This window comes from Tachyglossus aculeatus, unplaced genomic scaffold (genome assembly GCF_015852505.1).
Source record: "Tachyglossus aculeatus isolate mTacAcu1 unplaced genomic scaffold, mTacAcu1.pri scaffold_87_arrow_ctg1, whole genome shotgun sequence".
NCBI lineage: Eukaryota > Metazoa > Chordata > Mammalia > Monotremata > Tachyglossidae > Tachyglossus > Tachyglossus aculeatus.
This window is the reverse complement of record NW_024045095.1, coordinates 914,515-937,560: the sequence shown is the minus strand read 5'-3', so window position 1 is coordinate 937,560 and position 23,046 is coordinate 914,515.

Here is a 23,046-nt window from a genome sequence, read left to right as displayed (position 1 = left end):
CCTCCCAAACCTTGTCCTCTTCCTGACTTTCCCATCTCTGTTGACGGCACTACCATCCTTCCTGTCTCACAAGCCCGCAACCTTGGTGTCATCCTCGACTCCGCTCTCTCATTCACCCCTCACATCCAAGCCGTCACCAAAACCTGCCGGTCTCAGCTCCGCAACATTGCCAAGATCCGCCCTTTCCTCTCCATCCAAACCGCTACCCTGCTAATTCAAGCTCTCATCCTACCCCGTCTGGACTACTGCACTAGCCTTCTCTCTGATCTCCCATCCTCGTGTCTCTCTCCACTTCAATCCATACTTCATGCTGCTGTCTGGATTATCTTTGTCCAGAAACGCTCTGGACATATTACTCCCCTCCTCAAAAACCTCCAATGGCTACCGATCAATCTGCGCATCAAGCAGAAACTCCTCACCCTGGGCTTCAAGGCTCTCCATCACCTCGCCCCCTCCTACCTCACCTCCCTTCTCTCCTTCTACTGCCCAGCCCGCACCCTCCGCTCCTCCACCACTAATCTCCTCACTGTACCTCGCTCTCGCCTGTCCCGCCATCGACCCCCGGCCCACGTCATCCCCCGGGCCTGGAATGCCCTCCCTCTGCCCATCCGCCAAGCTAGCTCTCTTCCTCCCTTCAAGGCCCTGCTGAGAGCTCACCTCCTCCAGGAGGCCTTCCCAGACTGAGCCCCTTCTTTCCTCTCCCCCTCGTCCCTCCTCCATCCCCCCGTCTTACCTCCTTCCCTTCCCCACAGCACCTGTATATATGTATATATGGTTGTACATATTTATTACTCTATTTATTTATTTATTTATTTATTTTACTTGTACATTTCTATCCTACTTATTTTATTTTGTTGGTATGTTTGGTTCAGTTCTCTGTCTCCCCCTTTTAGACTGTGAGCCCACTGTTGGGTAGGGACTGTCTCTATGTGATGCCAATTCGTACTTCCCAAGCGCTTAGTACAGTGCTCTGCACATAGTAAGCGCTCAATAAATACGATTGATTGATTGATTGATTGATTGATTGACAGGCGAGAGCGAGGTACGGTGAGGAGATCAGCGGTGGAGGAGCGGAGGGTGCGGACTGGGCTGTAGAAGGAGAGAAGGGAGGTGAGGTAGGAGGGGGCGAGGTGATGGACAGCCTTGAAGCCCAGGGTGAGGAGTTTCTGCCTGATGCGCAGATTGATTGGTAGCCACTGGAGATTTTTGAGGAGGGGAGTGATATGTCCAGAACGTTTCTGGACAAAGATAATCCAGACAGTAGCATGAAGTATGGATTGAAGTGGAGAGAGACACGAGGATGGGAGATCAGAGAGAAGGCTGATGCAGTAGTCCAGACGGGATAGGATGAGAGCTTGAATGAGCAGGGTAGCAGTTGGGATGGAGAGGAAAGGGCGGATCTTGGCAATGTTGTGGAGCTGAGACCGGCAGGTTTTGGTGAAGGCTTGGATGTGAGGGGCTAATGAGAGAGCGGAGTCGAGGATGACACCAAGGTTGCGGTCTTGTGAGACGGGAAGGATGGTAGTGCCGTCAACAGAGATGGGAAAATCAGGGAGAGGGCAAGGTTTGGGAGGGAAGACAAGGAGTTCAGTCTTGGACATGTTGAGCTTTAGGTGGCGGGCAGACATCCAAATGGAGATGTCCTGAAGGCAGGAGGAGATGCGAGCCTGGAGAGAGGGAGAGAGAGCAGGAGCAGCGATGTAGATCTGGGTGTCATCAGCGTAGAGATGATAGTTGAAGCCGTGGGAGCGAATGAGGTCATCAAGGGAGTGCGTGTAGATCGAGAACAGAAGGGGACCAAGCACTGAACCTTGGGGTATCCCCACAGTGAGAGAATGGGAGGGGGAGGAGGAGCCTGCAAAAGAGACTGAGAAAGAACGACCGGAGAGGTAAGAGGAGAACCATGAGATTACGGAGTCTGTGAAGCCGAGGTCAGACAGCGTGTTGAGAAGAAGGGGGTGGTCCACAGTTTCAAAGGCAGCTGAGAGGTCGAGGAGGATTAGGACAGAGTAGGAGCCGTTGGATTTGGCAAGCAGGAGGTCATTGGTGACCTTTGAGAGGGCAGTTCCCGTGGAATGTAGGGGACGGAAGCCAGACTGGAGGGGGTCGAGGAGAGAGTTGTTGTTGAGGAATTCTAGGCAGCGAGTGTAGACAACTCGTTCAAGGAGTTTGGAAAGGAATGGTAGGAGGGATATGGGACGATAACTAGAAGGTGAGTTGGGGTCAAGAGAGGTTTTTTTTAGGATGGGAGAGACATGGGCATGTTTGAAGGCAGAGGGTAAGGAACCAGTGGAGAGTGAGCGGTTGAAGATGGAAGTTAAAGGAAGCAGCGTGGCTTAGTGGAAATTGTTCGGGCTTTGTAGTCAGAGGTTATGGGTTCTAATCCCACCTTTTCCACTTGTCAGCTGTGTGACTTTGGTCAGGTCACAACTTCTCTGTGCCTCAGTTACATTGTAAAATGGGGATGAAAGCTATGAGCTCCACGTGGGACAACCTGATTACCTTGTACCTACCCCAGCACTTAGAGCCTTGTTTGGCACATAGTAAGCACTTAAATACCATCATTATCATCGTTATTATTTTTTCAAAAAGCAGCGTGGCTTAGTGGACAGAGTACGGGCTTGGGAGTCAGAGGTCGTGGGTTCTAATCCTGGCTCCGCCACCTGCCTGCTGTGACATCTTGGGCAAGTCACTTAACTTCTCTGGGCCTCAGTTCCATCATTTGTAAAATGGGGATTAAGAATTTGAGTCCTATGTGGGACAACCTGATTACCTTGTAGCTACCTCAGCTCTCAGAACAATGTTTGGCACTTAAGAAATACCACAAGTATTATTATTATTACTAATGGAGGTAGTAGTAGTAGTAGTAGTAGTAGTAGTAGTAGTAGTAGTAGTAGTAGTTGTAGTTGTAGTTGTAGTAGTAGTAATCGTCACTTGTTTACTTGATTTGTGTCGTTGTCTGTCTCCCCCTTCTAGACTGAGACCATTGTTGGGTACAGACCGTCTCTCTATGTTGCTAACTTGTACTTCCCAAGCACTTAGTACAGTACTCTGCACACAGTAAGCGCTCAATAAATATGATTGAATGACTGAATGAATCGTAGTAATAGTATTCGTTGAGCAAGCAACCCTGGGAATTAGGCACAGAACTAAACACTTGCAAAAAGTAAAACAAGAAGGTGAACATTTTCTCTCCCCACAGGGAACTTACATTCTAATAGGAGAGAGACCGGCATATAAATATGTGCAAATAAAGTCGAAATCAATACTTCAGTGTACAACTGAATAAACACAATAACCAAGAGTTATCCACAGCTGAACAAAGTCAGTGCCGAAAACAGGCCTTCTGAAAGTGAGTACTTGGTTCCCCCCACCCCCATTAATCCTGGGGTAAATCATTCTAGAAAGAATTTCATATTTCATCATTTCCCCAATTTTAAACTTATCAATGTGGTTGTCTGGTTTTTTAACTTTTCTAAGTTCACAGGTGAAACCCCATCTAGTGCGGAGAAAATTACTGCGGTATTTTTTGTTTTGGCTTTCACAGGTCACAAAGTCCGTGTCGGAACTGAATTATTGTGTGAATTGTTGTCTGAGAGAATGGAATATGAAGCTTGACTTTGAGAACTGGAATGATGTATCCTTATATCTCTAGAACTAAGGATGAATACATCTGGCAGATGGAAGACATTTGGCCGCTAATTTCTAGTGAGTATTGGCGTACCATGCTTTCATTCTTTTAACTTCTGATTTCTCTCTACTTTTGCCCTTTGTCATGAAAATTTAAAAACTCTAATAGAGGATAGGGGATGAGAGTGGTTTGACTAGGGATCATGAAATTTTCATTGACAATAACAAATACAGATTGGAAAAAATTATGAAAATATGAACTTCTAATAATGTTTACCAAATTTGTTGGTATTTTCTGTGACATGAATAACAAATTTTCTGTCCCAATAAAGGCATGTTGCTTTGATAAAAATGGAAAGATCACCCGTGTCTTCAAAGCTTTGGCTGAAGTATTCTGCTTCAGAAACCTGGGGAATCATTTGAAATTATACTGGCCATTCATTTGTTATTAGTTTGTGAGTCTTCCATTGGTAGAGGCTTTATGCGATGCAGATGCTGCTGATCTGTAGTTCCTGATGGGGTCTCATCTCTTTCATAAACTATTCATTTGGGATTTAAGCTCCTTTCTCCAAAGCTGAGATGGACTTTTTGCCTTATGGTGCAAAGTCCCTATAGCATTGATAAAGGAGACTGCACATGCTTTGCAAGTGCAACTCCAGACTGAGCCTCCCTTTTCCTCTGCTCCTCCTCCCCTTCCCATAATCTCTACTCCCTCCCTATGCTCTACCCACTTCCCTGCCCCACTGCAGCACTTGGGTATATTTGTACATATTAATTATTCTATTTATTTTATTAATGATGTGTATCTATAATTCCATTCATCTACTTCGATGCTATTGATGCCCATCTACTTATTTTGTTTCGTTGTCTGTCTCCCCTTCCTGGCTTGTGAGCCCGTTGTTGAGTAAGGATTATCTCTCTCTGTTGCTGATTTGTACTTTCCAAGCTCTTAGTACAGTGCTCTGCATACAGTAAGTACCCAATAAATACGATTAAGTTTTTATTAAGGGAATTAAGTTATGCTGCTTTTCAAATGTCTATAAGGACAGTGCAGCGTGGCTTAATGGAAAGAGCACGGGCTCAGGAGTCAGAGGTCATGGGTTCAAATCCCAGCACCGCCAATTGTCAGCTCTGTGACTTTGGGCAAGTCACTTAATTTCTCTGGGCTCAGTTACCTCATCTGTAAAATGGGGATGAAGACTGTGAGCCCCACGTGGGACAATCTGATCGCCTTGTATCCTCCCCAGTGCTTAGAACAGTGCTTTGCACATAGTAAGTGCTTAACAAATGCCATCATCATCATCATCATCATCATCATCATCATCATCCCATTACTGGTTTGGACCAATGATCCCAAAAGTCCAAAATGTTTATGTACTTAATATGTGCCTATCACTGTACTAAACACTGGGGTGGATACAAGTTAGTCAGGTTGGACACAGTCCCTGTCCCACATAGGGCTCACACTTTTAAGCCCCTTTTACAGATGAGGGAACTGAGGCACAGAGAAGTAAAGTGACTTGCCCAAGGTCACATAAGAGACAAGTGTTGGAGTAACGATTAGAGCCCAAGTCCTTCTGACTCCCAAGCCTGTGCTCTACCCATTAGGCAATTCTAGTTCCTCTTTGTTAAGTACTTACTCTGTGTTAAACACTGTTGTAAGTACTGAGATAGGCATAACATAATTAGAACAGACATGGTCCCTATAGCGCATGGGGCTCACAGACTAAGTAGGAGGGAGAACAGGTATCAATCATTTTACAGTTGAGTAAACAGAGGCACGGAGAAGTGACATGACTTGCCTAAGGTCACATGGCAAGCAATTGGCAGAGCAGGGATTAGAATCTAGATCCTTCCAACTCCCGGGCCTGTGTGTTGCCTCTCAGGGCAGTGAGGGTGGATTGAAGGGGAAGGGAAGCGCTTGTTATCGATGTTATCCCACACAAAAATTGCCAAATATATCCAAGGCTCAGATTATTTGAGTAGCACTGGGGTTCATTTCCAGAAGAAGCACGTGTATGTGTGTGTGGGAGGTGTGTGTTTGTGTATTTTCCATATAAAAATCACAGTCCTGGAACACTCAACCTTTTCAAGCTTGGGGCTGAAATTAGGAGTGAACTATCAGATTCCTACTTACCTTTGGGCTTAGAAACTGGATATGGAGACGGAACACTTGTTTGGAGGTGGCAGGGAAAATTTAGAGTGTATTTTCCTTTCTATCCCAGGGATGTCATATCTTTTCCTTGGTTATGGCCTGTGAAAAGACCTTGCTGACCTTCCTGCTTCCTGTCTCTCCCCACTTCGGTCCATGCTTCACTTTGCTGCATGGATCATTTTTCTGAAAAACCTTTCAGGTCATGTCTCCCAACTCCTCAGAAATGGCTGACGATTGCCTATCCACCTTCATGTCAAACAGAAAGTCCTCACTTTAAGGTAATCAGTCAGCTCTCTCCCTTCTACCTAACCCGACAGATCTCTACTACAACCCAGTCGACACACTCCCTTCCTTTCTGCATCGACGAAGCAATTGTATGTGTACTCCTTGAGTGCTCTGATACTCATCCTAGTCCCACAGCATTTTTGTACATCTCCTTATACTATACCATTTCCTGTACTCTAAAAAATGTCTAGCTCTCCTGTCTACTGTGAACCCCTTGTGGGTAGGTAGTGTGCCTTCCAAATCTCAGATGTTGCCTTTTTCCAAAGGCCCAGTACGGTTTTCTGTACCCAGTAAAGACTTAATAAATATCATTGATTGATTAGTTGATAGAGGAGCAGCGTTTCATTCTCCATGTGGCTCATGTCCAAAAGCAACAGCCTTCCCAGGGTTCTAAGGTTAATAATAATAATTATAATTAATTAAGATAGTTAGGTTTTTTGTGTCAAACTTCCAACCACTGGGGTAGATACAAGGTAATCAGATTGGACACAGTCCCTGTCCCACATGGGGCTCACAGTCTTAATCCCCATTTTACATATGATGCAACTGAGGCACAGAGAAGCAAAGTGATTTGCCCATGGTTACACAGCAGACAGGTGGCAGTGCTAGGATTAGATCCCATGACCTTCTGACTCCCAAGCCCGTGCTCTATCCACTAGGCCACGTTGAGAGTGTGGGGTCCGTTCTCATATTCATTGCTTGCTTCCCTGCACATCCAGTGACTTTCTCTGACACAACTCACTGAGATGCCTTTCCTATCATTTAATACGTTAAACAGTAATATAAACAATTATGATAATAATGCGAGAGGCCACACAAAATTACAAGCTGAATCATAATGTAAAAGATTATTTAAATCACAGTACTGTACTAACCTTTAGTAGCTGAACCTATGGCAATCCATTGATTTTTGCATAATAATAGCAAATGTGTAGGACTATATATTCTAGAGCAAAAAGTGAAAGAACTTCAGGCATGGATAGAGCCATTTGAAATTGTCTACATAATGAAGGCTTCATTCTGGTAATGAGAGCAGGATAATGAGATGTTAATCCATCCAGGATTTAATAGATTTACTTTAAAAATGAGTAAGATTTGACAGCTTTAACAAATAGAAAATCGTATCGCTTTTGACAGCTGTACAGATGGAAGGTTGGAGTAAGAAGTGAAACTTTACTTTATAATTTTTCTTCCAGACCAGTGGACAGCTCCAATAGCTGTCCTGAAATTCCCTGATACTATTTTTAGCTCTGCACGAAATGCAGAGAATCTTCACGGCAGAAGTGTGAGGAGAAACAAGATTGAAACTGTTTTTCAGGTGGATTGATAATGTGATGAGAAAGCTAAATGGCATTTGATAAAGGTGGGCTCTAGCAGCTTTGTTGACAAGCTCAAACATAACAATAACAATTGTGGTATTTGTCAAATGCTTTCTAGTGCCAGGCACTGTACTAAGCACTGGGGTAGCTACAAGCTCATCAGGTTGGACACAGTCCCTGGGCCACATGGGACTCCCAATTCTTATACCCAGTTTATAGATGAGGTAACAGGTGTAGAGAAGTGAAGTGATTTGCTCAAAGTCCCACAGCAGGCAAGTGATGGAACCAGGATTGAACTCAGGTCTTTCAGATTAGCCGGGCCTGTTCTATCCAGCAGGCCACACTGCATCTCTACCACATCTTCCACAAACCTTGATATCAACTTTTTTGGCAACTCCCAGCCCTGTCCCTCTTCCTAAAGTCCCAGTGATGTCTCTCATTGAACAAAAGCTACAGTCTGAGGGTGCACTTTCATTTCAATTCAACTTTAACATGGCCACCACTTGATAGTCTTCCAGTGTGCTCCAACTACTTTTAGGTCTGTGTTGACAGGACACTACAGGTCTGCATGGAGACTGCTTCAAGTCAGGGAAAATATTCTAAGAATAATCGGAATGACTACCAAACTTAGCAATGACGTTTGATGGGGAATATCCAGGCTCCATCACTAGTCTGCTTTATAACCTAAGGCAAGTCACTTAAATTTTCTGGGCCTCAGTAACCTCATCTACGAAAATGGGGATTCAGTACTCATTATGCCTCCTACTAGGGCTATGAGCCCCATATGGGACCTGATTTTCTTGTATCCATCCCAGTGCTTAGAGCAGTGTTTGGCCCATATTGAGGGGTTAATGAATACAACAGTTATTCTTATTAGACAGTCAGTCAATCATATTTATTGAGGGTGTACTGTGTGCAGAACACTGAAATAAGCACATGGAAGTGTCCACACTGTGTTACACATGATACAGCAGAGCTGTGGAGCATTCTGATCCACAAGCACAGACTGATTCGTCATCTCAAGCCTACCATTTAAGAGACACAGCGTGGCTTAGTGGAAAGAGCCCAGGCTTGGGGGCCAGAGTTCATGAGTTCTGATCCCGGGACCACGATTTGTCAGTTGTGGGACTTTGGGCAAGTCAATTCAGTTCTCTGGAACTCAGTTACCTCATCTGTAAAATGGGGATTAAGACTGTAAGCCCCATGTGGGACAACAAGATTACCTTGTATCTATCCCAGTACTTAGAACAGTGCTCGGCACATAGTAAGCGCTTAACAGACACTACCATTATTATTATTATTTTTAAAAAGTTGACCTACTGTCGAATGGGTATAAAATAGGCTATCCAACTGTTTTTAGGAACCAAGCCCATTATAATTATCATTATCTTTATTATTGTCATTATTATTATCAACATTACTCTAATTACATTTTTTCAGAGCTTACTATGTTAATAATAATAATAATAATAATAATAATAATAATAATATTTGCATTTATTAAGCGCTTACTAAGTGCAAAGCACTGTTCTAAGCGCTTGGGAGGTTACCAGATGATCAGGTTGTCCCACGGGGGGCTCACAGTCTTAATCCCCATTTTACAGATGAGGTAATTGAGGCCCAGAGAAGTTAAGTGACTTGTCCAAAGTCACACAGCTGACAATTGGTCGAGTTGGGATTGGAACCTATGACCTCTGACTCCAAAGCCCGTGCTCTTTCCACTGAGCCACGCACTGGGGTAGAATCATGTTAATCAGGTTGGATAATCGCTGACCCACATGGAGCTCACAGTTTTAGTATGAGGGGGAATGAACAGGTATTTAATCCCCATTTTACAGTTTAAGGAACTGAGGCATAGAGAAGTGAAGTGACTTGCCCAGTGGCACATAGCAGGCAATTGGCAAAGCAAGGATTAGAACCTAGGTTCTCTGAGCCCGTTGTTGGGTAGGGACCGTCTTTATATGTTGCATATTTGTATTACCCAGTGCTTAGTACAGTGCTCTGCAAACAGTAAGCATTCAATAAATATGATTGTATGAGTGAACAAATGATTCCCAGGACCACGATCCTTTCACTAAGCCGTGCTGCTTCTCTTCTTATGAGAAAATAGAAAGCAGTATGGCGTACTGGATAGTGCACAGAGGAGGAGATAGAAGGACTTGGGTTCTAATCAATCAATCAATCAATCGTATTTATTGAGCACTTACATTGTGCAGAACACTATACTAAGCGCTTGGGAAGTACAAGGTGGCAACATATAGAGACGGTCCCTACCCAACAGTGGGCTCACAGTCTAGAAGGGGGAGACAGAGAACAAAACAAAACATATTAACAAAATAAAATAAATAGAATAGATATGTACAAGTAAAATAAATAAATAAATCCTAGCTCCACTACTTGTCTTTTGTGTGTTCTTGGGCAAATCAATTCACTTCTCTGGGTCTCAGTTACAACATCTATAAGGCTGGGAGTCCCATTTGAGACAGAGACTGTGTCCAACCTGATGAGCGAGGCTGGGCCCTGGCTGCAAGCCCCCGGGGGTTCACCAGGATGGGCACAGACCCTGTCCCACTTGGGGCTCACACTTTTAATCCCCATTTTACAAAAGAGGTGACTGAGGTCCAGAGAAGTGAAGTGACTTTCCCGAGGTCACACAGTAGACATGTGGCAGTGTCGGGATTAGAACCCACATCCGTGCTCTACCCACTAAGCCACACTGCTTCCCAATCGAGTGATTTGTTTTGTTGTCTGCCCACCCACCCCCTTCTAGACTGTGAGCCCGTTGTTGGGTAGGGACTGTCTCTATATGTTGCCAACTTGCACTTCCCAAGCGCTTAGTACAGTGCTCTGTACACTGTAAGTGTACAATAAATACGATTGAATGAAGCAATGTAATTTAGCAGAGTTGGTAGGCGGTGTCCCCTGCCCATTAAGAGCTGACATTTGAAAGAAGGAGGCAGTCATTAAAATAAATTAGGGCTGTGTACGTGAGTGTTCAGGGGCCAAAGGCAAGGTGAATAAAAGGTACAAATTCAAGGGCAAGGGTAATGGCAGAAGGTAGAGGGAATAGGGCAAATGAGGGCCTCGTCTGTTTCAGGAAACAGCCAGTTGGTCAGTATTTGCTCAGTGTTTTGTCCGTGCATAGAGCTAAGCTGAGCCTCCAGGAGAGGACAGCAAAATTAGGACAATTCTAAACTGTCCAGGAGAGGATATCAAAATTTTATTCTGATGACACCTGTCCACATGTTTTGTTTTGTTGTCTGTCTCCCCCTTCTAGACTGTGAGCCTGTTACTGGGTAGGGACCGTCTCTATATGTTGCTAACTTGTACTTCCCAAGCGCTTAGTACAGTGCTCTGCACACAGTAAGTGCTCAATAAATACGATTGAATGAATGAATGAATGAATGAATGAGCTTGAACTTTCTTCAGTGCATGGTAGAGTACTTGGCACTTAGTAAGAACTTAACAAATTACATTAAAAAAAATTTCAACTTAAAATGCAGTTTTCAGGGACGAGTGTGTCAAAAAGCAGGGATCATGTATACTGACTCTACCGTATTCTCCCAAGAGATTAGTACAGATTTCAGAACAAAATTGTTACCCAATAAATATTACTAATTGATTGGCACATGCTACATGCTTAATAAAAGAATGACTTTATGTCCTGGAGGTAACAGCATAGTGAAAGACAATCTTTATATTCATACTGTGTGGAAGAGACTTCTAATGCATTATTATTTTTAGCTACAACTGGAAAAATTAAAAATCATGAAAAGTAATAATAATGATATTTTTTGTGTGCTTACTATGTCTTAAGCACTGGAGTAGATACACAATAATGAGATCAGATGTAATCCCTGGTTCAGAGGGGACTCATAGTCTAAAAGCAACAAAGAAGCAAAAACAGAAGAGAAGCAGCGTGACTTAATGGAAAGAGCCCGGGCTTGGGTGTCAGAGGTCATAGGTTCTAATCTTGGCTCTGCCACGTGTCTGCTGTGTAACATTGGGTAAGTCACTTCACTTCTCTGAGCCTCAGTTCCCTCATCTGTAAAATGGGGATTAAGACTGTGAGCCTCATGTGGGACAACCTGATCACCTTGTATCCTCCCAGCGCTTAGAACAGCATCTAACAAATGCCACCATTATCATTATTATTAAAAAGGATGGAGAACAGGTATTTTACCCCCATTTTACAGATGAGAAAACTGAGGCACAAATGAAATACATGACTTTTCCATGGTCTCACAGAAGGCAAATATGCGAGCCAGGACTAGAACCTATGTGTTTTGACCCCCGGGTTTGGGCTCTTTGTGTCGGGCCACAATGAATTCATTTATTCATTCATTCAATCGTATTTAGTGAGTGCTAACTGTGTGCAGAACACTGGCTGGGATGAAAGATTGTTCAGATCCAAGAATAGCATTATATTTTCATATTCTTTGGAATTTGCTAGCAACTATAGGGAGAATACACCAAGGAAACCATGAATGGAAAATGTGGTTATCTCTACATGCCTAAGGAGTAACTGTGAAAATAGAAGATAAGAGAATGAGGACCGGGGTTGCCTAGAGCCATGAGGAGAACATAGCAGTAAGATATGACCTTATCTATGCTCAATAGATAAGAATCAGTAAATACATCTACCCACTTGATAACTATAGGTTATTTGGTGCTGGTTACATTACCACAATCTGTGATTAGAATCAAATTTTTAATGTGAAGCGGCAAATTAACTTCAGTTGGCCACGATACAGGAGCCCTTACTCTGACCATTAACAAAAAGAAAACAAGAAAGACAAGAGCAGGTGGGTTAGAAGTGTGAACCTCAGACCTCTGTCTTGAAGGGACCTCCATTTTCAAGGCGAATTTCCTTTCCTTCAGTGACATTCATTTATTAAATCGTATATACTGAACACTTAATATGTGCAGAGCACTGTACTAAGTGCTGGGAAAGTACAATTTGGGCAACAAATAGAGACAATCCCTACTCAACAATGGGCTGACAATCTAGAAGTGGGAAGGCCGATAACAAAATAAAACAAGTAGACAGTCATCAATAGCATCAGTAAAAATGAATAGAAATAGCTCAGTCTAAAGAGCATGGGCTTGGGAGTCAGAGGTTATGGGCTTGACTCACAACTGCACCACTTGTTCAGCTGTGTGACCTTGGGCAAGCCACTTCACTTCTCTGTGCCTCAGTTACCTCATCTGTAAAATGGGGATTAAGACTGTGAGCCCCACGTGGGACAACCTCATTACCTGATATCCCCCAGAACTTAGAACAGTCCTTTGCACATAGTAAGCGCTTAACAAATGCCATCATTACTATCATTACAGATAAATACACATCACTAATGTAATTAATAAAATAATAAAATAATAAATATGTACATGTATACACAAGTGCTGTGGGGCAGGGAGAGGGGTAGAGCAGAGGGAGGGAGCAGGGGCGATGGGGAGGGGAAGATGAGCAGAGGAAAGGGGGGGGATCAGACTGGGAAAGCCTCCTGGAGAAGGTGAGTTCTCAGTAGGGCTTTGAAGGGAGGAAGTGTGCTAGTTTGGCAAATTTGAGGAGGGAAGGCATTCCAGGCTAGAGGTAGGACGTGGGCCAGGGGTCATTGGCCGGACAAGTAAGAAAGAGGCACAGTGAGGAGGTTAGAGGCAGGAGAGCAGAATGTGCAGGCTGGGCAGTAGAAGGAGGGAAAGGAGGTGAGGTAAGAGAGGGCTAGATGATAGAAAGCTTTGAAGCCAATAGTGAGGAATTTTTTATTGATATATGCAACTGCACAGACTAGTAATCTGACTGCTTTATTTGTAAATATTCTTATGCTTGTCTCCCTCAGTACAGTGTAAATTCCTTGTGGGTAGAGGAAGTGTCTCCCGTATCTGTTGGGCTTTCCCAAGCATTAAACACAATGCATTACACCCAGTTGGTGTTCCATAAATAGTGGATTTTAAGCTCGTTGTGGGCAAGGAATGTGTCTGTTATAGGGTTGTGTTCATTCATTCATTCAATCGCATTTATTGAGAATTTATTGTGTGCAAAGCACTGTTCTAAGCACTTGCGATAGTACAGTATAACAACAGACACATTCCTGCTCACACTAAGCTCACAGTCTTTGTGGGGTGGGAATACAGCATTATTATGAACAAATAAGTACATAAATAAATGAATTATAGATGTATACAGATGTACACATATGTGCTGTGGGGATGGGAGGGAGAACGAATGAGGGAGCAAGTAAGAGCAGCGCAGAAAGTAATGGGAGAGGAGGAGAGGAGCGTTTAGTCAGGGAAGGCTTCTTGGGGGAGATGTGCCTTCAATAAGGTTTTGAAGTCAGGGAGAGCAATTATCTGAAATGAGGAGGGAGGGGGTTCCAGGCCAGAGGTAGCATATTCAATCATTCGCTCCCAAGGCTTCAGTGATCATCCCTATGCTGATGACACCCAAATCTACATCTTTGCCCCTGCTCTCTCTCCCTCCCGCCAGGCTCGCATCTCGTCCTGCCTTCAGTACATCTCCATCTGGATTTCTGCCTGCCACCTAAAAATCAACATGTCCAAGACTGAGCTCCTTGTCTTCCCTCCCAAACCCTGCCCTTTCCCTGACTTTCTCTTCACTGTTGACGGCACTACCATCCTTCCCGTCTCACAAGCCCGCCACCTTGGTGTCATCCTCGACTCTGTTCTTTCGTTCACCCCTCACATCCAAGCTGTCATCAAAACCTGCCGGTCTCACCTCCGCAACACTGCCAAGATCCGCCCTTTCCTGTCCATCCAAACCGCTATCCTGCTCGTTCAAGCTCTCATCCTATCCCGTCTGGATTACTGTATCAGCCTCCTCTCCGATCTCCCATCCTCCTGTCTCTTCCCACTTCAATCCATATTTCACGCCGCTGCCCCTCGGCTTCAAGGCTCTCCGTCACGTTGCCCCCCCCCCCACCTCACCTCCCTTCTCTCCTTCTACAGCCCAGCCCGCACCCTCTGCTACTCTGCCACTAATCAATCAATCAATCAATCAATCGTATTTCCTGAGCGCTTACTATGTGCAGAGCACTGTACTAAGCGCTTGGGAAGTACAAATTGGCAACATATAGATACAGTCCCTACCCAACAGTGGGCTCACAGTCTAAAAGGGGGAGACAGAGAACAAAACCAAACATACTAACAAAGTAAAATAAATAGAATAGATATGTACAAATAAAATAAATAAATAAATAGAGTAAAAAATAAGTACAAACATATATACATATATACAGGTGCTGTGGGGAAGGGAAGGAGGTAAGATGGAGGGGATGGAGAGGGGGACGAGCGGTAGAGGAAGGAAGGGGCTCAGTCTGGGAAGGCCTCCTGGAGGAGGTGAGCTCTCAGCAAGGCCTTGAAGGGAGGAAGAGAGCTAGCTTGGCGGATGGGCAGAGGTAGGGCATTCCAGGCCCGGGGGATGACGTGGGCCGGGGGTCGATGGCGGGACAGGCGAGAGCGAGGTACGGTGAGGAGATCAGCGGTGGAGAAGCGGAGGGTGCGGACTGGGCTGTAGAAGGAGAGAAGGGAGGTGAGGTAGGAGGGGGCGAGGTGATGGAGAGCCTTGAAGCCCAGGGTGAGGAATGTCCTCACTAATGTCCTCACCGTGCCTCGTCCTCGCCTGTCCCGCTGTTATACCATTATTATTATAGTTAAATACTGCTATTATTGGTAGACTAATTATTAATGTGTCTTAGATGACCCCTTCTAGACTGTGAGCCCGCTGTTGGGTAGGGACCGTCTCTATATGTTGCCGACTTGTCCTTCCCAAGCGCTTAGTCCAGTGCTCTGCACACAGTAAGCGCTCAATAAATACAATTGAATGAATGAATGAATCATTATTCATAATTGAGTTGTAAAGAATGGACCCTGCTGTAATGTAATGAGAATGATTTGGAAAAGAAGCCAAAAAGAGAATGGATGTGGGAAATCTTATCTTTCTGAGGCAAGCAGGGAAAACTAAAAATAGACTATTTAAAAATAATCATTATAGCAGAAGGTGATAATGAATTATGTTCCCCTTCATTGAAGAAGTTAGTTTAGTGAAAAGAGCATAAAGGTGGAAGTAAGGAGGCCTGAGTTCTAGTGCCAGTTGTGTCACTGGCCTGTTGTGTGTCTCTAGGCAAGTCACTTAAATTCTTTGGGCCTTAGTTTTCTCAGGTGTAAAATGAGGGTAAAATGCTTGCCCCCCTTACCTCAAAGATTGGAAACCCAGAGCTGTGTCCAATCTGATTATTTTAAAAATACTCCACTACTTAGCATTTAAGTACTTAGCATTTAAATCATCACCATCATTGTGATACGTGGTGAGCACATACCATTCACCAAATACTGTACTGAGCATTGGGGTTGAATCAAGATAATCAGGTCAGATTCAGTACCTGTCCCACATGAAACTCATTATCGAAGTGGGAGAAAGAACAGGTGGTTTTATCCCCATATTGCAGATGCGAAGATTGAGGCACAGAGACGTGCCCAGGGACGTTCAACAGACAAGCAGTAGATACATGCTCTTTCCACTAGACCATGGTGCCCAAGTATTGAATGGTCCAGGCTTGGAAAGAGAAGTCATGGAGAAACAGCCCTGGTCCCTCTGTGCCTCCCAGCCCTGGTCCCTCTGTGCCTCCTGGTCCTGGTCTCCCTCTACCTTCACACTCTTGGGTCTCTCTCCGTCCCTGCCCTGGGTTCCTCTCTACCTCCCGGCTCTGGTCCCCCTGTCTCCCAGCCCAGGTTCCCCTCTGCCTCCCGGTTCTGGTCCCCCTCGCCACAGGCCCTGGTCCCCCTATGCCTCTGGGCCAGGTACCCCTCTGCCTCCTGGCCCTGGTCCCCATTTTTCTCCAGGCCCTGGTCCCTCATCTCCCGGCCCAGGTACCCCTCTGCCTCCCAGCCCTGGTCCGCCTCTGCCTCCAGGCCCAGGTACCCCTCTGCCTCCTGGCCCTGGTCCACCTCGGCTTCCACGTCCTGGTCCTCCTGTGCCGCCCGGCCCTTGTCCCCCTCTGCCTCCCGAACCCGGTCCCCCATCTCCCAGCCCAGGTACTCCCTGTCTCCTGGCCCTGATCCCCCTCTACCTCCACGACCTGGTCCCCCTCTTACTCCCAGTCCTGGATCACCCCTGCCTCTCGGCCCTGTTCCCCCTCTGCCTCTCGGCCCTGGTCCCCCTCTGTCGCCCTGCCATGGTCTCTCTATGCCTCTCGAACCTGGTCACCCTGTGCCTCCCATCCCTGGTCTCCTTACTACCTCCAGGCCCTTGGATCACACTCCGTCCCGGCCCAGAATTCCCTCCACCTCCCGGTCCTGGTCCCACTCTGCCTCCTGGCCCAGGAATCCGTCTCCCAGCCCAAGTACCCCTCTGCCTTCCGGCCCTGCTCCCCTTCTGCCTCCCAGCCCAGGACCCCATCTCCCAGCCCAGGTACCCCCTGCCTCTTCGCCTTGGTCCCCCTCTGCTGCCCTGCCCTGGTCCCCCTCTGCCTCCCAGCCCTCGTCTCCTTCTACCTCCAGGCCCTCGGGAAACTCACCGTCCTGTCCCGGGGTCTGTTCTACCTCCCAGACCTGGTCCCCTTGTCACCCAACCAATGTAGCCCTCTCTGCTTCCTGACGCTGGTCCTCCTCTGCTTCCCCAACCTGGACCACCACTGCCTCCCATCCCTGCTCCCCCTCTGCATCCCTGTCCTGGTTTGCCCTGCCTCTCAGCTCTGGACCGCCACTGCCTCTGGGCCCTGGTCCCCCTCTGCCGCCCTGCCCTGGTCTCCCACTGCCTCTCGGCCCTGCTCCCCCTCTACCTCCCTGCCTTGGTCCCCCTCTGCCTTACAGCCCAGGTACCCCTCTGCCTTCCAGACCAGTTAACCCTCTACCTCCTAGACAAGGTACCCCTTTGCCTCCTGGACCGGGTACCCCTCTGCCTCCTGGACCTGGACCCCCTTTGTCTCCCGGCCCCGGTCCCCTTTCTCCCGGCACAGGTACCTCTCTGCCTCCCTGCCGTGGTCCCCCTCTGTCTCCCTGCCCTGCTCCCCTTCTACCTCCCTACCCTGGTCCCCCCTGCATCTAGGTCCTGGTCCCCCTCAGCCTTCCGACCCAGGTACCCCTCTTCCTCCTGGCACTGGTCCCCCTGTTTCCCAGCCCAGGTACCCCTTTGCCTCCTGGCACTGGTCCCCCTCAGCCACCCTGCCCTGGTCCTCTGCTGCATCCCGGCCCTGCTCTCCTTCTAGTTCCAGGTTCTTGGGTTTCTCTCCGTCACGGTCCTGGGTCCCCTCTGCTTGCCGGCCCTGGTCCCCCTGTCTCCCGCCCTAGGTACCCCTCTGTCTCCTGGCCCTGGTCCCCCCGTCTCCTTACCCTGGTCCCCCTCTGCCTCCCGGCCATCGTCCTCCTATGCCTTCCTGCCCCAGTACGTCCCGTCTCTCAGCCCAGGTCCCCCTCTGCCTCCCGGCCCAGGTAGCCCTATGCCTCCTGACCCGAGTCCCCCTCTGCCGCCCTTTCCTGGTCCCCCTCGGTGCCTCCCGGCCTTGGTCTTCTACCTCCAGACCCTTGGGTTTCTCTCCGTCCTGGCCCTGGGTCCCCTTTACCTCCTGGCCCTGGTCCCCTGTCTCCAGAGCCAGGTCCCCCTCTGCCTGCCTGCCCTTGTCCCCCCCACTTTTTGATTCTGGTCCCCTTTTGCCTCTCGGCCCACGTAACGCTCTGCCTCCTGGCCTTGGTCCCCCTCTGCCTCCCTGCCCAGGCCACCCCCTGCGTCCCAGCCCGGGTCCCCTTCTACCTCCCTGACCTGGTCAACCCGTTTTTTGGCCCTGGTCCCCCTCTGCCTTCCAGCTCAGGGACCCCTCTGCCTTCCAGACCAGGTACCCCTCCATCTCCTAGACCAGGTAACCCTCTGCCTCCTGGACCAGGTACTCCTCTGCCTCCTGGCCCTGGACCTCTTCTGTCTCCCGGCCCCGGTCCCCCTTCTCCCGGCACAGGTACCCCTCTGCCTCCTAGGCCTGGTCCCCCTCTGCTGTCCTGCCGTGGTCCCCCTCTGCCTCCCTGCCCTGCTCCCCTTCTACCTCCCAGCCCTGGTCCCTCCCGGCTTCTCAGTTCTGGTCCCCCTCTGACTTATGACCCAGGTACACCTCTTCCTCCTGGCACTGGTCGCCCTGTTACCCAGCCCAGGTACCCCTCTGTCTCCTGGCCCTAGTCCCCCCTGCCTCACTACCCTGGTCCCCCTCTGCGTCCCGGCCATCGTCCTCCTATGCCTTCCTGCCCCAGTACCCCCCGTCTCTCAGCGATGATCCCCCTCTGCCTCCCGGCCCAGGTAGCCCTATGCCTCCTGGCCCGGGTCCCCTTTTACCGCCCTTTCCTTGTCCCCCTCGGTGCCTCCCGGCCCTGGTCTTCTACCGCCAGGCCCTTGGGTTTCTCTCCGTCCTGGCCCTGGGTCCCCTCTACCTCATAGTCCTGGTCCCCCTGTATCCAGAGCCAGGACCCCTCTGCCTGACTGCCCTTGTCCCTCCCACGTTTCCTCTATGGTCCCATTTTTCCTCTCGGCCCACATAACCCTCTGGCTCCTGGCCCTGGTCCCCCTCTGCCTCCCTGCCCAGATCACCCCCTGCCTCCCAGCCCGGGTCCCCTTCTACCTCCCTGACCTGGTCCCCCCTTGTTTCTTGGCCCTGGTCCCCCTCTACCTTCCAGCCCAGGGAACCCTCTACCTTCCGGACCAGGTACCCCTCTACCCTCTAGACCAGGTACCCCTCTGCCTCCTGGACCACGTACCCCTCTGCTTCCTGGCCCTGGACCCCCTCTGTCTCCCGGCCCCGGTCCCCCTTCTCCCGGCACAGGTACCCCTCTGCCGCCCTGCCGTGGTCCCCTTCTGCCTCCCTGCCCTGCTCCCCTTCTACCTCCCTTCCCTGGTCTCCCCTGCTTCTCGGTCCTGGTCCCCCTCTGACTTCCAACCCAGGTACCCCTCTTCTTCCAGGCACTGGTCCCCCTCTGCCTTCCGACCCAGGTACCCCTCTTCCTCCTGGCACTGGTCCCCCTCTGTTTCCCGGTCCTGGTCCCCCTGTTTCCCAGCCCAGGTACCCCTTTGCCTCCTGGCGCTGGTGTCCATCTGCCACCCTGCCCTGGTCCTCCGTCGCCTCCCGGCCCTCGTCCCTCTGTGACTCCCGACCCGGCTCTCCTAGTTCCAGGTTCTTGGGTCTCTCTCCGTCACGGCCCTGAGTCCCCTCTACCTGCCGGCCCTGGTCCCCCTGTCTCCCACCCCAGGTACCCCTCTGCCTCCTGGCCCTGGTCCCCCCTGTCTCTCTACCTTGATCCCCCTCTGCCTCCCGGCCATCGTCCTCCTATGCCTTCCTGCCCCAGTACCCCCGCGTCTCTCAGCCCTGGTCTCTCTCTGTCTCCTTGTCCAGGTAGCCCTATGCCTCCTGGCCCGGGTCCCCCTCTGCCGCCCTTTCCTGGTCCCCCTCGGTGCCTCCCGGCCCTGGTCCTCTACCTCCAGGCCCTTGGGTCTCTCTCCGTCCTGGCCCTGGGTCCCCTCTACCTCCTGGCCCTGGTCCCCCTGTCTCCAGAGCCAGGTCCACCTCTGCCTGCCTGTCCTTGTCGCCCCCGCTTTTCGACTCTGGTCTCCTTTTTCCTCTAGGCCCACGTACCCCTCTGGCTCCTGGCCCTGGTCCCCCTCTGCCTCCCTGCCCAGGTCCCCTTCTACCTCCCTGCCCTGGGCCCCCCTCCTCTGGACCCGGATCCCCCGTACCACCCTTTAATGGTCCCTCTCTGCCTTCCAACCCTGGTTCCCCTGAGCCTGCCAGCCCTAGTTTCCCTTTAGTTCCCGGAAGCAGGGGGACAAGGGCAGGGAGGCAGAGTAATTCGTCTGCCTGTCGGCCCTGGTCCTCATTTCTCGGCCCTGATCGCTCTTTGCCTTCCGGCCCATGTACCGCTCTGCCCCTGGCCTTGGTCCCACTCTTCCTCCCGGCCCTGGTCCCCCGTCTAACAGCCCAGGTACCCCTCTGCCTCCTGGCCCTGGTCACCCAGTGCAGGCCTGCCGGGGTCCCCCTCTGCCTCCCAGTCCTGCATCCCCTCAACCTCCGAGCCCTGTTTCCCCGGTCTTCTGGCCCAGGTACCCTTCTAAATCCTGGCCATGGTCCCCCTCTGCCTCCCCACCCTGGTCCCCCTCTGCCTCCCGGCCAAGGTCTCCCTCTGCCTCCCTGCGTTGGTCACACCCAGACACAAGTCCCTGGTTCCCCTCTGATTTTCGGCCCTAGTTCTCCTTTACTTTCGAGAAGCAGGGGGGACAGGCAGGGAGATACCCTTCTGCCTGCCAGCCTGATCCCCGTTTCCCTGCTGTGGTTCCCCTCTGCCTCCCAGCCCTGATCCCACTCTGTCTCCCGGCCCTGATCCCCTTCTCCGTTCACCTCTTATCTCTCCGGTCGTTCATTCTCAGTCTCTTTTGCAGGCTCCTCCTCCCCCTCCCATCGCCTTACTGTGGGGTTCCCCAAGGTTCAGTGCTTGGTCCCCTTCTGTTCTCCATCTATACCCACTCCCTTGGTGACCTCATTCGCTCCCACGGCTTCAACTATCATCTCTACGCTGATGACACACAGATCTACATCTCTGCCCCTGCTCTCTCCCCCTCTCTCCAGGATCTCATCTCCTCCTGCCTTCAGGACATCTCCATCTGGATGTCTGCCCGCCACCAACATGTCGAAGACTGACCTCCTTGTCTTCCCTCCCAAACCTGGCCCTCTCCCTGACTTTCCCTTCTCTGTTGACAGCACTACCATCCTTCCCGTCTCACAAGCCCGCAACCTTGGTGTCATCCTCGACTCCGCTCTCTCATTCGCCCCTCACATCCAAGCCGTCACCAAAACCTGCCGGTCTCAGCTCTGCAACATTGTCAAGATCCTCCCTTTCCTGTCCATCCATACCGCTACCCTGCTCATTCAAGCTCTCATCCTTTCCCGTCTGGACTACTGCATCAGCCTTCTCTCTGATCTCCCATCCTCGTGTCTCTTCCCAATTCAATCCATACTTCATGCTGCTGCCCGGATTATCTTTGTCCAGAAACGCTCTGGGCATGTTACTCCCCTCCTCAAAAATCTCCAGTGGCTACCAATCAATCTGCGCATCAGGCAGAAACTCCTCACCTTGGGCTTCAAGGCTGCCCATCACCTCGCCCCCTCCTACCTCACCTCCCTTCTCTCCTTCTAGAGCCCAGCCTGCACCCTCCGCTCCTCTGCTGCTAATCTCTTCACCGTACCTCATTGTCTCCTGTCCCGCCATCGACCCCCGGCCCACATCATCCTCCGGGCCTGGAATGCCCTCCCTCTGCCCATCCGCCAAGCTATCTCTCTTCCTCCCTTCAAGGCCCTACTGAGAGCTCACCTCCTCCAGGAGGACTTCCCAGACTGAGCCCCTTCCTTCCTTTCCCCCTCATTCCCCTCTCCATCCCCCCCATCTTACCTCCTTCCCTTCCCCACAGCACCTGTATATATGTATATATGTTTGTACATATTTATTACTCTATTTATTTATTTATTCATTTTACTTGTACATATCTATTTTATTTATTTTATTTTGTTAGTATGTTTGCTTTTGTTCTCTGTCTCCCCCTTTCAGACTGTGAGCCCACTGCTGGGTAGGGACTGTCTTTATAGGTTGCCAACTTGTACTTCCCAAGGGCTTAGTACGGTGCTCTGCACACAGTAAGCGCTCAATAAATACGATTGATGATGATGATGATTACCCTGGTCCACCTCTGCCTCCCGGCCTTGGTAGCTCTGTGCCTCCCAGCCCTCGTCTTCTTCTACCTCCAGGCATTTGGGTCTCTTTACGTCCCGGCCCTGGGTCCCCTATAACTCCCAGGCCTGGTCCCCTTCTTCCTCCCAGCCCTCGTCCATAAGTGCCTCCCGGACCTGTTTTTCTTCCACCTTCAGGACCTCGGGTCTCTCTCCGTCCCAGCCCAGGGTTCCCTCTACCTCCCGTTCTTTGTTCCCCTATGCCTCTCTGCCCCAGTCCACCCCCCCTTCCTGCCCTGGTCCCCCACTACCTTCCAGGCCTGGTCCCCTGTCTCCTGGCCAAGGTACTCTTCTGCCTCACTGTTCTGGTCCCTCTGTGTCATGGCCCAGATACCCCACTGCCTCCTGGCCCTGGTACCCCTCTGCCGCCCTGCCCTGTTCCCCCTATGCCTCCCGGTCCTGGGCCCTCTGTGCCTCCAGACCCTGATCTCCTTCCACCTCCAGGCCCTTGGGTCTCTCTCCTCCCCGGCTCTGGCTCCCCTCTACCACCAGGCCCTGCTCGCCTTGTCTCCCGGCCCAGGGACCATTCAGCTCTCCTTGTCCTGGTCCTCCTTTGCCACCCTGCTCTGGTCTCCCTCTGGCTCCCGGCCCTGGTCCCTCTGTGCTTCCCAGTTCTGGTCTCCTTCTACCTCCAGACCCTTGGGTCTCTCTCCGTCCCGGCCCTGGTTCCCCTCTATCTGCGGCCCTGGTCCGCCTGTCCCCCGGCCCAAGTATCCCTCTGCCTCCAGACTCTGGTCCCACTCTGCCTCCCCGCCCTGGTCCCCCTCTGCCAACTGGTCAATCAATCAATTAATCAATCAATCAATCGTATTTATTGAGCGTTTACTGTGTGCAGAGCACTGTACTAAGTGCTTGGGAAGTACAAGTTGGCAACACATAGAGACAGTCC